The sequence below is a fragment of the Saccopteryx bilineata genome, chromosome 3, assembly GCF_036850765.1.
Source record: "Saccopteryx bilineata isolate mSacBil1 chromosome 3, mSacBil1_pri_phased_curated, whole genome shotgun sequence".
In the NCBI taxonomy this organism is placed as follows: domain Eukaryota; kingdom Metazoa; phylum Chordata; class Mammalia; order Chiroptera; family Emballonuridae; genus Saccopteryx; species Saccopteryx bilineata.
In genome coordinates, this window is record NC_089492.1 from 304863699 (window position 1) to 304874357 (window position 10659).

The 10659-nt window shown below is 43.3% G+C and overlaps 1 protein-coding gene across 1 annotated transcript in view; it reads right to left on the reverse strand.

Annotated features, from left to right (window-relative positions):
• The window catches only part of LOC136332033 (zinc finger protein 43-like), a 116697-nt gene that overhangs the window by 83171 nt on the left and 22867 nt on the right, over positions 1–10659 (reverse strand). The window lies entirely within an intron of this gene.

The window sequence follows — 10659 nt, forward strand, 5'->3', positions numbered from 1 at the left end:
CATTACAATAACCTAAGAGATCTTGAAAACTTTTGCCACCAGAGGAGGAGGGCATCAGAAATCCCTTACGTGCAGGCTTCCTTTTACTTTCACTCCTGGCCTTAATTTCTGTGCCTTCTGTTCTACACGCAGGTCGTTTTTGGCCAAAGAAACCTCACCTAAAACCTTTGCTCATAATCTTTCCTTCTCCGCTGACTCCCAGCTCTCTCTAACTCCTGCCTGACCCCCGGGACACCCCTCTCTCGGTACCCCTCTCTGGTCCCTCTACAAATCTTTCCCACTCGTCTCTCCCCTCCTGAAAGCCCCCTCCCCTCTTGTTGAACAGATAAAATATATTATGCTCACTTTGTTAAAAATGGTGCTGCCCACGGGGAGACCCATCGTTAAGATGATATTGATGTGTGTTGGGGGGCAGAATGTGGGCAGGCAGGATCCTTGTAACCTGGGGCTTTGTTTTATGACTAAGCCTTTCCCACCCTTTTTGATGTGGGCTAAACTTTGTATCAGAGACTTCCCTATTTTGCATATTGGATAAAATGTTTGAATTTCTACAGTATAAAGTGGGGCAGACCGGAGCTTGCTCTCTCTCAGTTCCTGAGATTAGCAGTAGAGGAGAGAGCAAAAAGAGCAGAGAGAGGCCACATGGAAGAGGCCAGGAAAGGCAGCCAAGATGGTGGAGTGTTGAAGGAGAAGCCAGTTTGTGCAGAGAGGTGATGGGGAATAGAGATGAATAAGTCTGGTGAGCTAGAAACCTTTGAGTCTAGGAAAACGGAGATAAGTCAGTAGCTTTGTGAGCACTGCATGAGTGCATTTTGGAGCCCAGTGTGTGTTTTTACTTGCCCACTGGTGCAAGCTAGGATTAAAGCTAATGGCCCAACAGTTTGCGGCTCTATTGTTTCATTACCATCTGTTCAAATCCAGTGCAAACCTGCATGAGCCAGGCTGCTGTGATGGTGGCAGTGTGTACTGGCTTGACACTTCTCTTCTCTGAATCCTCTTTTTCATTCACATGCAAATGCCAGTCTCTCTCCTACCCTGCTGGCCAGGGGCCCCTCCCTTCTCCACTGTGTTCTTAAATCCCTCCTCCCTCCTTACAGACTGGCAGCTGTCTCTTTTTCTTCTTTGACCCCTCCCCATACCCCACTGGCTTCTTCTATTGAGCTGTGTGAGTAATCTGTTGTCTGTTTGTCAGAAAATATCTCTAGTATAATTTGAATTGAACAAGCAAAGTGTGCTCATTTAAATGTTAATTCATAATGTGTATCTGAAGTCTTTGTTTAATGTGTAACTGTGTCTGTTTCTAAGACCTTAAACCAATAATCACCCACCTCTTAAATCAAGGCTTACTCATCCCCACGGAGTCTCCCTGCAATATCCCCGTCCTTCCAGTTTGAAAATCTTCAGGGGCTTAATAATTGAACAAGACTTATGCCTAATCAATGAAGCAATAATTCCCGTCCATCCAGTAGTCTATAATCTCTACAAGTTACTGGAACACATTCCCTCAAACACCACTCACTTCACAATCCTAGACCTCAGGAATGCCTTCTTTACCATTCCTCTACACCCTGACTCTTACTTTGTTTGCATTTACCTTTATTTACTGACCTGGACACTAATGCAGCCCAGCAATTTATTTTACAACAGGGGATCAAAATCAGCCCACACCTGTTTGGGCAGGCATTAACTCAGGATTTAGCAGCATGCAATCTCAACACTAATACTCTTTTACAATATGTAGATAACCTACTCCTCTGCAACCCCTCCCTGCCTGCCTCAAGGAGACACACCACCACTATTCTTAACTTCCTCACTGTAAAGGGATATTGTGTCTTCTCTGCTAAGGCTCAACTTCATTCTCAGTCCGTAGTCTATCTATGCATCACCTTAACCCCCACCACCTGAAGTCTCAACCTAGATCTAACTCAGACCCTCCACAGTCTTCAACCACCTACCAGCACAAATCAATTCCTTTCTCTCCTCAGTCTAATAGGCTTCTTTAAACACTGAATTCCCAATTTTGCTCTATTCATCAAGTCCCTCAGTGAGATCTTCTGAGCATGGCTTTTAAGGTCTATAATGGCCAAGGAAGTAACAGAAAAGGCAAATAAGGCCCAAAAGAAGTAGGGAAATACCAGCTTTTGGCATATGCTCTTAAAGGCTCCAGCGCCCTAAAGGGCTTCATAGAATTGCATCAGGGCCCTGCTCCAAAGTGGAAAGAAAGGTCATTGAACTGAAGCCTGCCAGGCTTCCCGACCCCATCAAGGGACATGTCTTTGCTGTGGAAAGAGGGACATGAGAAGGTAAGATGCCCCCTTGCTCCATGGAGGGAGGGTTCAGTCTCTTCTAGCCCTGTTCCAGCTACCTGTGAACTGACCTTGCCCAGCATGCTGGGAATTGCTACTGAAGGCCCAAGGACATCGTCAAGAGCCTAAGGTATTTCTTCCAAATAGCAGATAAGCTAATCTCATTTCTTATTTTTATTTTTTAATTTTTATTTTATTTATTCATTTTTAGAGAGGAGAAAGAGAGAGAGAGAGAGAGAGAGAGAAGAGAGACAGAGAGAAGGGGAGAGGAGCTGGAAGCATCAACTCCCCTATGTGCCTTGACCAGGCAAGCCCAGGGTTTCAAACCGGTGATCTCAGCATTTCCAGGTTGGCGCTTTATCCACTGCACCACCACAGGTCAGGCTAATCTCATTTCTTGTAAACACAAGGGCCATCTACTATGCCTTGCCTAAATATTTGAATTTTATTTTTCCCTAAAAGATCTCTACTGTGGGTATTGACAGTATAATTTTGTGACTTTATTTAATGTGTAGTATCTCCTTTATTCCTTATATCTCAATGCCCCATGCCTATTGTAGGCTTGGACCTGCTGCTAATTCCAGCTAGACTTAGTGGTCACTAGAATTTAAACTCTAGCTGCAAATTGTAGAAACGTAACCACCCTTTCCTTAAGTACTTGCAGGATTTACAGGTTACTCAGCAAACTGTTCAGACTGTCCAAGAGGCGCTTCCAGCATTACAGCACCCAAGGACTGACTTTCACGTGGACAGATCCACACTCCCATTGCTGCTAAGGGTGACTCTTTCCTCCACCCTGACCATTTGGAGCTCAGAAACAGAGAAACGAAACCAACCCTTCGTCCTTTTATTCTCTACTCACCTCTCAGCCTGCCTCACCCAATCTAGCCTGCCTTCTACACATGTGGGACCAACACCTACATGTGTCTCCCTAATAATTGCACAGAAAACTGGACCCTAATCTATCTCACTCCAAATATCAACCTAATTCCACCCCACGAGCCTCTTTCAGTTCCTAGTACACTACCCATCAATCTAAGGACCAAACGAGTTATACAGGTAATTTCTCTTCTTGTTGCTTTAAGAATTTGTATAAATGTGGGTCTAGGGACAGGGGGATTGGCCACTGCCCTGTCTTATACCTAGTCTCTCTCTCTGTCTCTCTGAAGTCCAGCGAATTCATAAACATGGAATCAGTGGCTTCACACAAACTGGGTGTCTTGACTATTGCCTTTCATTGGTCCACTCACTCTATTTATTTTTCTACCTTTTTTTTTTTTTTCCTGAAGCTGGAAACCAGGAGGCAGTCAGACAGACTCCCGCATGCGCCTGACCGGGATCCACCCAGCATGCCAACCAGGGGGCGATGCTCTGCCCATCTGAGGCGTTCGTTGCTCTGTCGCCACCAGAGCCACTCTAGCACCTGGGGCAGAGGCCAAGGAGCCATCCCCAGCGCTTGGGCCATCTTTTGCTCCAATGGAGCCTCGGCTGCGGGAGGGGAAGAGAGAAACAGAGAGGAAGGTGAAGGAGAGGGGTGGAGAAGCAGATGGGCGCCTCTCCTGTGTGCCCTGGCCAGAAATCAAACCCGGTACTTACGCAACGCCAGGGCGCCGCTCTCCCATTCAGCTATCCGGCCACGGCATATTTTTCTGACTTTTGAACCCTGCCTCTTACATTTGTTCACTAGTTTCTTACAGAACTGCATGCAGACCTTTGCCAATCAGAAAATTGTAAAAAAAAACAACCCTGTTCTCAATGCTAGCACCAATGATAGGACCAATCATAATTCTGTGCCTAATTTTAATTCTTGCCTTTTTCTTTAAGTTTCTGTAGGCTCAAATGAGCGAAATCTCCAGGATTACTTACAATTAAATGCTTTTACAACCCCTACTCCAATAACCCCAAAGGGGGGGGGTTCATGGAGGACCCCAATAGTCATGAGCAGGAAGTAGCTCCAGAAGATGGCCGGTCCAAGAAAAGCCTTCCTGAACCCCATACACTTTCCTTCTCCCCCCTTTTCATTTTTTATCATACCACAGAGTTGAGAAATGATAGATATGTGAATTCCAAACTGCTCTTTTGATGTTCTGCTTATCTGTCAGACCTCACCCTTACTCAGTGGATTATCTCCCGTGAGACAGAGGAATTCCAAAAAGCTTGTCAACCGCCCAAGGAGGAGCATTCTGGACATACGAGGACTATTGATTCAACACCCACTTGCTCGACTCTCTCTTACCCAATAAAATTTGCCCCCTAGTTTGTATGGGTGCCCTTCTCCTTGGAGAAGTGCCTGGCAGGGTTCCTTTCTTCCTTTCACTAGGCCTGTTACTCTGGTCTTTTTGGACTCCCATGGTTTCCAACATTCTATTATTGTCTCACTTTCTTTGTTTTAGCTCTTTAATGTTTTAGCTAAAATCCTCTTAAGTATCACTTTATTTCTTTCCTATTCTATACCTGGAAAGAGGGCAAAGGGAACGCCTATTTGGGTATAGCTAAACAGAATTTCACATGACCGCTTGCACATTTCTTGAGAGAGAATTCTGTTTGGTTTTTATCCTTATTATGTTCCTATTAAAATAGTCCTGAGCAAGATCAAGCAGGCCACGTTCTAATCTCTAAAATCCCGGGTTTCACTGATTTGTGTGATTCTTGTTTTTGAAGTATTTGTTTAATGTCTAAATGTAATTGTTTTTAAGGCATGAATTAAGTTCTTGTATGCAAAAATTTGGAAATGCTGGCTCTCATATTGAAAAAATAAAATTTCATTCCTACAAATTTTTAATTTTAATTAAAATAAGTAAAGCATGCTCATTTAAATTTAAATAAAATGGAATGTAGATCCTAAAGACTTGCTAATTTAGCCAGACTGCTCTAGGCTAAAGCTGCAGCTGCTGCAAGGCTTAAAGCAGCATAGATTTGCATAATAAAAGTGTAGATTTTTTTTACTATAAGAAAATAATGAAAGTCACACTGGTATTTTCCAGCCTTAACAAATACTCTTTAAATTGCCTGTTAATTAATGCGGTAGAAATGTTTTGGAAAGTATGAGAATATTGCTTGAAAATAGTTATTATATATTGTTAGAAGTTAACATAAAGACAAGTATTTCTTACAATCTTTGAAGTCAAGGTATTATAAAGAGTGCCCAACAAATGCTTAAAGGTCAATTGTAAATAATATTAAAAAAGGGGGGGGGGAGTCATATCCTGGAAATCTTACAAATTTTCTATATCATGCTTTTTACTTTAAAAAATTTCTTTTGAATGTGGATGTATAGTAGCTGAGACTCTGGAATCCTACAAGACACCAAACCTCTTTCTATTGCAACTTCTACCCTCTTTTATTTGATCCAGCTAATAATGCTGTTTTGTCTTTTCAAAATAGCTCCAAATATACAGAAAAAGTTTCTATAGGCAGATGAGGACCCACAAAACCCTCATCGAGATCTTCTGAGCATGGCTTTTAAGGTCTATAATAACCAAGAACAAAAAGGCAAACAGAGCCCAGAAGAGATAAGGCAAAATAACAGCTTTTGGCATACACCCTTAAAGGCTCCAACACCCCAAAGGGGCCTCAATGGACCCCATCAGGGCCCTGCTTCAAGAATGGAAAGGAAGGTCATTGAGGTAAAACCTGCTAGGCTTCTCTGCCCCCACCAGGGACATGCCTTTGCTGTGTGAAAAAAGGAACACTGGCAAGTAGGCTGCCCCCTCACTCCTCTAAGGGAGGGTTCAATCTCTTCCAGCCCTGCTCCAGCTACCTGTGACCTAACCATGCCCAACTGCTGGGACTTGCCCAACTGAAGGCTAAAGGTGTCCATGGACCCATCTCAGGTCACTGTGGGCAAACCTAGGTGATTTCTTCCAAGTTCCAGGTAGGCTGATCTCATTTCTTATATACAAGAGGGTCACTTACTATGCCTTGCCTGAATATTGAGGGTTTTTTCATCCCTCGAAGACCTGTTGTGGGTGTTGATAGTCTTTTCTGCTGCTTTAATATATAGTGTCTCCCTTATTCCTCCTGCCTCAATGCCTGATGCCTATATTAGGCTGGGACCTACTTCTAATTTAGAGCCCTCTTTCTCCTTTTTATCAACTTCTGATAAGAATTTACCTCTGCCACCCAGCATAGTGTATCCCAAGGTTCTCTCCCCCACCCCAAGGCTGCAAAGCTCCAGGGAAAGGCACCCTGAGTTCATCTCTCCAGTTTAAAGAAAAAAGCTCTGTCTCCATACATGCTGCAGATGGCTCTTCCAGTCTTACCTGAAGCATTGCCAGCTAGAAGCAGTGGTCATTGGGACTTGGACTCTAGCTGCAACGTGTGAAAATGTGACCACTACTCCAGTGCCTTGTGGACTTTCCCTGAATATGTGTGACTCCTGCTCCTTGGGACAGTTCTCAGACTGAAGTGGGGTTGGGTTACATTTACAAATAATATGAAGTGGTGATGGTGTCAACATGGACAAGGTAAAATTACATTAACATGCTAAGGACATTTGAGACTGTAAGAATTTTAGATCCTGTTGTATTCGTTAAGATTTTAATTGATAATCTAATTTTTTATTTATTTATTTATTTATTTTTACAGAGGCAGAGATAGACAGGGACAGACAGACAGGAACGGAGAGAGATGAGAAGCATCAATCATCAGTTTCTCGTTGCGCGTTGCGACTTCTTAGTTGTTCATTGATTGCTTTCTCACATGTGCCTTGACCGCGGGCCTTCAGCAGACCGAGTAACCCCCTGCTGGAGCCAGCGACCTTGGGTCCAAGCTGGTGAGCTCTTTGCTCAAGCCATATGAGCCCGCGCTCAAGCTGGCCACCTCGGGGTCTCGAACCTGGGTCCTTCTGCATCCCAGTCCGACGCTCCATCCACTGCGCCACCACCTGGTCAGGCTTAATTGATAATCTAATAGGCTTTAATCACTTCATTGTATTAGGACACTTGTTATAGTATCTCTTAGCATGGCTATTTTAATTTTGTTGTTTATATTTTTCCAGTCTGCCTCCAAATCGGAACATGGGAATTCAGATGAGTATGAATCACAGCACACGAACTAAAGTTTTAAAAAAGATAAAAGGGGGATCTGTTGGGGACTGGAATATGAACAGGGTATTTTGCAATTTGGATATATCTTGAGGACAGGGGTGCAGACCCCCCCCCCCAACTTACCTGCCTAGTTAACAAAGGGTTATGCTTGATTCTCGATGGTCCCACTCATGTTTTCCGGAAGTAGCTGGAAGCTAGTTTCTTATTGGTGTAAAGTTACATTTGTATGGTATGGTGGGGGTTGTCTTTGAAACTTAATTGAATTGCTAATGAACCACGTTTATCCATGAATAAAGACGGATGCTTCTCTGAAAGCAGCCATCTTACAGCTCAGGAACAGTAGAGTTTGCCGTGCCATCCTCCCAAAGCCATCTGTATGTATATATCTTTAAGTCTCTGTCCACTTAATTTCATACCTTTTCACACTTGAAACACCGGAATAGACTTGTCGCAGCTGGACTGAGACAGAAAAGGTTTGTAAAAAGTTATTTTTGCCAAATACTGCAGTTACTGAAATCCACCTGTGCAGGAGCTAGGATTGAGGTGCCAGCATGGATGCGGGAAGAAAGTTGGATCCTGAAACGTTTCTGCTATTAGAACAAAGGAAAGCAGCTTGATTAAACCAGAACTGCGAGAGTCTGTGTAAGAACCAAGAACTAATGTGAAATACACAACTCTTGGACAGGAGAACAGTTTCATACCAAAACCAAGCGGTGTTTCATTTTCTATTCCCATACACCAAGAATCAATAGTGCCAAGTTCCAGAATGTTTCAGACACACGACAAGGGATATGAGATGTGGAGGATTAAAGCATGTAATAATTTGGTACAATAAGTATCGCTATTAAGAAATAACAGTTAAGCCTGACCAAGCGGTGGCGCAGTGGATAGAGCGTCGGACTGGGATGCGGAAGTACCCAGGTTCGAGACTCCGAGGTCCCGCGCGGGCTCATTTGGCTTGAGCAAAGAGCTCGCCAGCTTGGACCCAAGGTCGCTGGCTCCAGCAAGGGGTTACTCGGTCTGCTGAAGGCCCACGGTCAAGGCACATGTGAGAAAGCAATCAATGAACAACTAAGAAGTCGCAACGCACAACGAGAAACTGATGATTGATGCTTCTCATCTCTCTCTGTTCCTGTCTGTCCCTGTCTATTTCTGCCTCTGTAAAAAAAAAAAAACAAAAAAAAAAAAAAAAAAGAAATAACAGTTAATAGTAATTAAAGATTACTTAAAAAAATGTTCTTTATCCTACTTGAAATAAATTTCCTTCAATACATCTTCCCCCTCCTGTGTCTTCATAATATGAGGACAAAGCTCTCAGCTAGTGCACCTGCTCCCGAGGGTTCCAGTTCCCAAGGATGGTTAGCGCTCACGTGGCATATCAATAAGTTAATACTTGTTCAGAGCTGTCTCTTCATAACCTTTTCATAATTTCATTTGGGTCTGCATGCACTGGCCACAAGTTGCTGCCCAGGTTAACCTTGGACGTTGACTACAGCTACTTTGGCCCTCTAGCTCTGCCTTCTTAGATACACACAGCCTGGAGGACCGGCCATAGGACCACCGCTGGAACTGATCCAAGTTCATTTTCATTTGTGAGCAAGGGCTTCTGCACCAGAGATTGCAGGACAGAAAGTAGTCCTGTGGGTGTTCCCATACTCACACAGTGACTCCCCAACTATCAATCAGGGTTGCCACAGCATATTATACGGGCATTTTCCAACCTGGAATTTCCTCCAACTATATTTGTACCACGTCCCAACCAGCCTGTAGACGCTGCAGTGTCTCTGGAATTCTGCTGCCTACCTCAAATTGTTATGCAAAGACCTGAGGTGGAGGCAGGTTCAGAAAACTACTTACGGGATACATACATAATGTGAGGGCTGGCCAGAAAAAAAAATTAGTTTATCAAAACATGCTGGAGCACAAGTCGTGTTAGATCAAAACACTAACTGCTTACAACTGGGCTCACATTGGAAGAGTTTCCTTTTGGCTCCCTCTCAACCTAGGAACTGGTAAAAATTTCAAAATCCCAGAGCACACTCATTGTGACCTTCATTATATTCCCAGAAGGTGGGAGAGGGAGTAAATTTGGGGAACGGGCCCGTGTTTTCACACAATACCTCAGTTTTTACAATATTGACTGTCTTTCCTACCAAGTCCTTCACCTCATTGTGACTATTCAATGACTACAAAAAAATGGCTTCGCTCTGAAAGCAACAGCAACAGATGTAGATGGGCAGAGCATCGCCTTGTAGGGGGCTTGCTGGGAGTATTCTGGTTGGGGCGCGCAAGTGGGAGTCTGTGTCTCTGTCCCGTCTCCTCTAAAATTTAAACAATAAATGTAAGACTCCTGGATAGAATATTTGTATTTAGAAAGGCCCTAATTTTTAATTTTTTAAAATTTATTTACTTTCTCCTCTTGTGGTAGAGAGAGTGTCAGAGAGAGAAACAGATAGGGACAGAAAGGGAGAGAGATAAGAAACATGAATTCTTTGCTGTGGTTCCTTAGTTCATTGATTGATTCCTCATATGTGCCTTGACTGGGGGGCTACAGCAGACCGAGTGACCCCTTGCCCAAGCCAGCAACCTTGGGCTCAAGCTGGTGAGCCTTGCTCAAACCCAATGAGCCCGCACTCAAGCTGGCGACCTCAAAGTCTTGAACCTGGGTCCTCCACATCCCAATCTGATGTTCTATCCACTGCGCCACTGCTTTGTAGACCCAAATTATTAAAATGTATTAAAAAAATATTTCAAATACTGTCAGGGTAACAAAGGAGCGATTTTAAGTAAGTGTTGAGACATCCATTTTGTAACACACTTAAAAGTTAACTAAGGGTGTAAACCTTAGATTATACTCTGTATAATAAATATTATGATTTAATGAAATATTGGAAAATTGTGTTTTATTCATTTTAGAGAGAAGAGAGAGTATGTGAGAAAAAGAGAGAGAAAGAGGGGAGGAGCAGGAAGCATCAACTCCCATATGACTTGATCAGACAAGTGCAGGGTTTTGAACCAGCATTCTCAGCGTTCCAGGTGCATGCTTTGTCCAATGCGCCACCACAGGTCAGGCTAAAAATGATTTTTGACTGATATTCAGTGGCATCTCAGATTCAATTCCTTTCCCTTTTATTTTGACTTCTGTAAGTTCAGTTGCCAGCATGAGTAGTGTTGCTGAAGTGTGTATTTTGAACAGTGTATGAATGGAAAATTTCTCCCCAATATGCATTCTCGTATACTGAGTGAGGCTGATGATCCAGCTGTAAGAGTTTCCACAGTTTTTATTTTTAAGATTTCTATCATGA